Source organism: Sesamum indicum, linkage group LG15 (genome assembly GCF_000512975.1).
Source record: "Sesamum indicum cultivar Zhongzhi No. 13 linkage group LG15, S_indicum_v1.0, whole genome shotgun sequence".
Classification (NCBI taxonomy): Eukaryota; Viridiplantae; Streptophyta; class Magnoliopsida; order Lamiales; family Pedaliaceae; genus Sesamum; species Sesamum indicum.
This window is the reverse complement of record NC_026159.1, coordinates 9,839,702-9,847,199: the sequence shown is the minus strand read 5'-3', so window position 1 is coordinate 9,847,199 and position 7,498 is coordinate 9,839,702.

The window sequence follows — 7,498 nt, the reverse complement described above, 5'->3', positions numbered from 1 at the left end:
AATTTTCATTGTAATTAATTTTCTACTTAATTTTCATGACCTCTACAACCTATTTTGGCACATGGTTGTATAGTTTGATTATAAAATATTATATTTTTAGAGAAGAAAATAAAAGTGATCATTTCGTTTGTTTTCATAATAATATGATCAATTATATATACAAATGAATGTGCACTGTGTTGTGTAGTTTGTGTGTAACTTGAGGGATGAGTTCTTTTCTTTTGTTTTGATAGAAACAGTGCTATAAATTAAGAACCATAATACATCGTAGATCAATACATTAATATAATAAAGAGTCATGTATGAAATAAATTATAATAAATTAATATAAATAAGACAAATACCCACACACTCGGTCGGAGAGCTCGATCCCATGACTTAGAGCTTGTTTATAGAGCTCAACCTTAACCAAGCGGCTAAAATATCATTAGCATGTTGCTAGGAAGTTGATATTTCTGCTTTTATTTTTTGCTCTCTCTCTCTCTCATGCACACGCACACATATAGATATATAGAAGTACAGAAATGCAATTTTAGTCTAATTTCTTAGGGATGGTGTCACTTTTAGTCTAGGGCCATTCTAGAATAGCGATTAAAGACAATAATTCTCAAAACATAACAATTTAGTCCAATTTGCTCTAATTTAGCCGGAATTCATCATGTGCGTTGCACGTGATCTATCTAAGTTGGGGATATATTTTATTTTTAAAATCTTATGTGGCACGAGTGATGTGGTAAAAAAAATTCATGTCACCCTTGCCACCTCCCCAATACTTGATTCATATAAATAATATAGGCAAAATTACAAAATTGATTCTGTAAGTATGAGGGGATGGCAGCATTGGGATCGTAAGTACAGGACTGATAATTTTAGTCTTGTAAGTATTGATTTTTTCGTAATTTTAGTCCTTCCGACCAAAATTGCCAAAAATGCGGCGGGATTTGGGGCTTAGGGTTCCGACGTCCACGTGCACAACTTAAACACGTAGGAGCTTGCGTGGCAAATGACGTGGTCAATGACGTGACTTTAGGCGGGAAAAGAGCCCCTCTTCTCGCTTTTTTCATCATATGAAAGAGCTCTCTCTCTCTCTCTCTCTCTCTCTCTCTCTCTCATTTTTGCTGTTGCAAATGAAGTTGCAGGTGAAGAAAAACAGCGAAAATGTCTTCTTTATCGTCGGGCAATTACTCCACCACTGTGATAAACTGCTTTTGTGGCATTAGGGCTCCATTGAGAACCTTTTGGACCAATGACAATCCCGGAAGAAAGTTTTATTCTTGCGCAAATTATAAGGTAAGAATTGAAGTTTAAGTTTAAGTTTGATATATGTTGGCTTATATTTTGTTCAATTGCAGAGTGGAGGATGTCGATTTTTTACATGGGATGACCCGCCTATGTGTGCTCGAGCTTTGTGTGTCATACCCGATTTGCGTCGCAAGTTTCAAACAATAGAAACTGAAGCAAAACTGCTGAAGAAGAAGATATTTTGGCTTAAAGTTTGCTTGGTGGCATCATGGTTTCTGTTGGTCGATTTTTGGATGGGTAAATGGATGATGGTCTTTGGATGAATCGTTCGATGAATCGTTCCAGATTGCTAGATTTGTAGGGGCTTACATTATGTTGTTAGATATGAGTAAACATAAAATGGAGGAATTGTAATGGCATTTTGTGATTTTGATAATGAAATTGAAAGCCTCAAATTTGAAGCTTTTGTGAATTATATTTTATGTTGTTAAAGAATTCTGTTAATAAATTTTAAGGATGAAACTAAAAGCCTAAAATTACAGTTGTTAATTAATTTAGTAATAGCATAAAAATAAAAATGAATTTTCAGTCATTTCTACACCCTTTTCAGCCATTTCTGCACCATTTTCAATAATATAAGAAATTTTCAACAACATTTCTGCACCCTTTTCAACAATATAAGCAATTTTCAACAATATAATGAAAATGAAAACATTCATTTCTGCACCATTTCCAACATGTTAGTGAGAAACATTCATTTCATACTAACATCAACAATTTACAACATCCTGTCCACAATTTATAGCCTGTCTTCACAAAAAACATGAACATCTATTTACAACATTTCTTCAACAACAACCTGTCCACAAAACCCCCTAATTCATAACATATGCAATCACAATTGATTCCTCAAGTTTCTCAAGTATCTTGAGATTACAAACAAAAAATGTTTCAATCAAAATAAAAAAGTTCTTAAACAAAAGGTGAATTCCTCCCATCTTTCTTCTTGCCCTTGTCTCCCTTGTCCTTTGATTGTGATAACACATTGTTCAATCGTGATAATGTAACATACTTTTGTCATCCTTCTCCAAAAATGTACATGTTGATAGAAGAGATTTGATCTCTAGTTGTAAAGACTGTTTTGGAAATACCTCCTGTCTCCCTGTCCATCGTGGTGGAGCTCTAATATTAACTTTTGGGATTGGTGGCTACAGATGACTTGGTTGAGTTGGTGGAGGAGGCCTAGAGCATTGAGCTGCATGTTGTCGTTGGGATGTGGAAGACTTGTATGATGGCTTCCATGGTTGTTTGTATGCAACTTTTTCTTTATATCGGGGTGGTTGAATGGTTTGGGTGCAATTGACACTTTTTCTTGTTCCTTCATGCCTTGAAAAAACAGTCAGTATCAAGTATTAGAAAATGTATAATTAAAATGGAATGAATGGGTGCTGAAGTTATTCTTGCATCCCTTGCAAAAAAAAGTTATTAAGTATTAATGAATGGCAATTTAAATAGAATGGGGAAATTTTTTTTAGTCCTTTAACTTTGCCATCGATTAATTTTAGTCCTCTAACTTTTGTAAATATCAATTTAAAGTCAATAATTTGCATAAAGGTGTAACTGTCATCCGAATTAGGGTTTCTTTCCAATTTTCCGTCGAATTTGGAAATTTAGGTCGGAAAAATCTGATGTGGTATAAAACACGGCCAACTAATCCAAGTAACCATTGATGTGGAATTCTCTTTTTACTAATCTGCTTATGTGGCAAAAAATGTATAATGAAGTGGCTTTAAGGGAAAAGAAAAAGAAAAGACAACGAAAAGAAAATAAAATTTAGCAAACGATTTCTCCAAATTCCCCCATACTCCACTGCCCTAATTTCTCTCTTCTTTCCTCCGATTTCACTGCCCTTGAGAAGAGGCACTTGGTGCGAAAATGGTGGTGGTGCGAGACCCTTCTCACAATGGCGAGCCCCCCTGATTACAGTAAGTTTTTTATTCTCCTCCTTTACTCTGAATCGGAATGGCGTGTGTTGCGAGGACCAACAGTGGTTTGTTTAGTTTTTTTTCTCCGAATAAATTTGTGGTCCATTGTGTTGGAATGCTACTTGACTACTTTGTGGTCCTTTATGTCGGAATGCTACTTGACTACTTTGTGGTCCCTTAGTTTTTTACTCAAACAAAAGTTTGTGGTCCCTTTTGCTGCATGTTATGTTGACAGAAATGTTGGGCGAGACTGAAGCAAAAATATGTATTTGTGGCAGTACTTTACCAGCATGTGGATTATCTTTCTGTTTTCTAGATTATCAAAGAAAACTGTATGTAATGTGCTTGATCAAAGAAGTTATCGAGGAAATAGAGATGTTGCCAAGCTAGGATGGGAATTTAAGAGGAAAAACAAAAAAATCTCATTACCAGATCAGGAAGAAACATACATCAAATACCATAGTGCTCCTATGACCTGCAGACAGTGTGAATATGATGATAATATAGAATATAGGCAAAATTTATATTGCATCTGAAAGTTTGTTGAACAAGAAAGAGTTTTATAACAAGTTAGGACAATCTGGTGACAGCATGGTACTTATGCTTACATGACTTGCTAGCAAGTAGAGAATAAGATTGTATATTGTTTAAACATTGTTGTAGCTACACCATTAACTAATTATCATGATTTTAAATAGCACAAAATAACAAGAAAATACCACCTAAGTTGGTCCCTAACCTGAAGAGTATTTCGGTGGTTGCTGGTAAAGTCCCTAAGAAACATACTCCTTTTTTGCTGCATTTCTGATACAAAAATGTTTATTTTGTTTTGTTTGGTTTGGAATTTACTTTATGTTGGGCAAGAATGAAGCATGTGGTCCCATGTGTGGTTACATAAAGTCTATTGTTTGACTGTTTTAGTCTGTTCTTTAAGTCTTCTTCAGGGGGTGAATCATTTGATGATTCAAACAGTGAGTTTGAATATTAAATGCAGGAAGATAAGGATGATGAGGAAGACAAGGAGTTGATAGATAATGTGGTGAAAGAGGGTGATGAGGGAGACAATGAAGGGGTCAATGTTGAAGAACTTGACGCAGAAGGGCTAAGGGTCGAGCATATTGAATTTGAGCAGTTGTTTGGGGATGAGAACATAGTATGAAGTGAAGATGAATTAAACTCCAACAAGAGGTTTGATGAAGATGAAGACAAGGGAGAAACATTCCCTGTATTTAACTCATCTTGCATGTTTCACCCTCATTTTGAGTTAGGAATGATCTTTAGCACAAAAAAAAGAATTCAGGACTGCAATCCAATCACATGCAATTGAAACGAAAAGGAACATAAAGTTTGCAAAAAATGACAAAAAGAGAGTGCATGCAAAATGCTTTGACAAAGATTGTCCATGGAGAATACATGCTTGTAGATTGAAAGGTGAATGCACATTTCAAATTCGGGATTATGTCCCAAGACACACATGTAATATCTCATTTAATGTCAGAAACATGAAATCAAGTTGGTTGTCACAAAAATACATTCATAAGTTCAAAAGTGATCCTAAAAGAGGGGTAAAAGGATTCAGTATTGATGCAATAGAAAATGTAAGGGTGAATATATCCAAAAATCAAGTTGCAAGAGCAAAACGACTTGCATTGCTAATACTTGAAGGCAGCCCCAGTGCTCAATATGCATTGTTGTGGGATATGCAGATGAAATCAAAAGAAGTAATCCAGGATCAATAGTGGTTTTGGGTACTGATGATTCAGGCGGGGTGAATCTATTTGATAGATTTTATATATGTTTGCATGCACCGAAAATGAAGTTTTTGGCTGGTTGTAGACCAGTAATATGTGTGGATGGGTGTCACCTTAAGGGTCCACATAGAAGAGTGTTATTGATTGCTGTTGGCATTGACCCTAACAACAATTTTTTCCCTATTTGTTATGATGTGGTAATGAGGAGAATAGGGAGGTATGGGAATGGTTTTTAACTTTATTGAAAATGGATTTGCACATTGAGGAAGACTGTAAGTACACGTTCATGTCAGATAAACAAAAGGGACTTGTAGGTGCTTTGGAGGAATTGTTTCCTAATGCAGAGCATAGGTTTTGTGTCAGGCACCTCCAGTCAAATTTTAAAACAACTGGTTTTAGAGGTTTGACCTTCAAAAATGGGTTGTGGAAAGCTGCTAGCGCTACAACAGTTAACCAATTTAATGCAAGAATGCAAGAATTGAAAGAGTTGGATGCAGGGGCTTATGCATGGTTTAGTGACAAGCATCCAAAGGAATGGAGCAGATCCCACTTTTCCACTTATCCAAAGTGTGATATTCTGTTAAATAATGCATGTGAGTGCCTGAATAACAACATTCTAGAAACAAGAGACAAACCAATACTGTCAATGCTTGAATGATTAATAGAATATTTCATGAAAAAACTGCAAGTGAACAGAGACAGGGCTTTGAAGAAATGGAAAAAGACTTTATGTCCTAAAATTCAAAAAATCATTGACAAGAATATTGAAAAACTTGGTGATTGCATACATTAAATCTGATGATAAGCATTATCAAATCTCCTATTTTGATGGGACACAATATAGTGTTAACCTTGAGAATGAGACATGTGGTTGTAGAAAATGGGATTTGAGTGGGATACCTTGCAAACATGCTGTGAGTGCCATTTTTTGTCAAGGAGAGGACATAGAAAAATACACACACCAATGTTACAGGGTGCAGATATATTTGAAGGCCTATCAACATGCTACATTGCCAGTCAATGGAAGGGAAGAGTGGAAGAAGAGTGCATTTAATCCACTTGTGCCACCAAAGCCTGTGAAGAGAGTGGGGAGGCCTCCCAAAAGGAGACTTGAAGCTGATGAGCCAATGTCGAAAATGAAGAGAAGAAAAACTGGTCCAATCATCAAGGAGGGTGCCTCCAAAGCAAGCTGCAACTGCACCTGCGCAAGCACATGCACCTACACCGACTATGTTTGCACAATTCCAACAATGCCAAAAGGGGTTGAAACTAAGGAGCCTGCTCCATTTGTGAAGGCTGAAAAGGGTGAACAAGGGAGTTCGGGATCAACCCCTTCTATTATTAAAGAAGGAAAAAGATTTGTCACGTTATCGAATCTTTCAAGTGTTGTTAATCAATTGAAAAAAGGAAAGAAGTAAAGCTGAAAATGTTTAGTTGCAAGTCAAAATGTGAAGTAGGAATTATTTTGTTGTTGTATAAAACTTGTTATTGATGTATGATTTGTGTTGGAGATGAAAGAATGACTCCAAAAAACTGTCTGTTTTGGCTCTTTTTAGACATGTATTATGCCTCTTCTTTTGACTTTTTGAAGTAATTATAGATGAATTTATTTCTTGTTGGTGTATACTTTGTTCTTTTATTTATGTAAATACACATTTTGCAGGTTGGTGCATTTATTTTCTAATCAAGTCAATTTAGGTTGGTGCATTTATTTTCTAATAAGTCAATATAGGTTGGTGCATGAAATGTTGTTGAGAAATAGAGAAATGCCATTTTTTCATAGCAGCAGCTTGAAATTTGCTGAAAGACAGGGATATTTTTACATAGTTAAAGCTAACAAATTACATCACCAATTATAGCACTAACACATCAATACAACAAATTACTCTTCATTTACAAAATTTACATCACTAATTTAACCTACCCAATGCAGCACATAAACAACAAATAAAAATATAGCACAAAGTTTCCATTTTCTATAAATCGTTTTCATTTTAGCATAGTCCTCCTCCACCTTCTTCAATTCTTCAATCTTGGCTTTATATCGGGAACATTTTGCTAGCAATCCAGGGATCACAATCTTTGCCCGTGCACACATTGGTGGATCTTCCCAAGCAAAAAATCGACACCCTTCTCTCTACCCAAGCTCACGAAAAAGGCAAAAAAATTCAAACAAATGTGCAAGAAAACCGAGCAAGAAAATATACCAAAAGAATTGAAAGAATTATCTTGTAATCTTTGTAAGAATGGAACCTTCTTCCTGGGTTGTCATTAGTCCAAGAAGTCCTTACCATTGTTCTCTTTCCACAATAGCAAAAAAGTGCTCCTTCTATGGATGACATGTTGAAGATGGCAAGAGAATGAGATAGCAACTGCAAAAAACAATGAGGTTGGCCTACCTTTCCCCCTTTTTTGTTAGTTGGGTATTAAGTTTAAAGGGAAAAACTCACATGTTTCCCTCCAAAAATGTCCATGTAAAATGTCATATCATACAATTGTGCCACACAAGACTAAAATCCC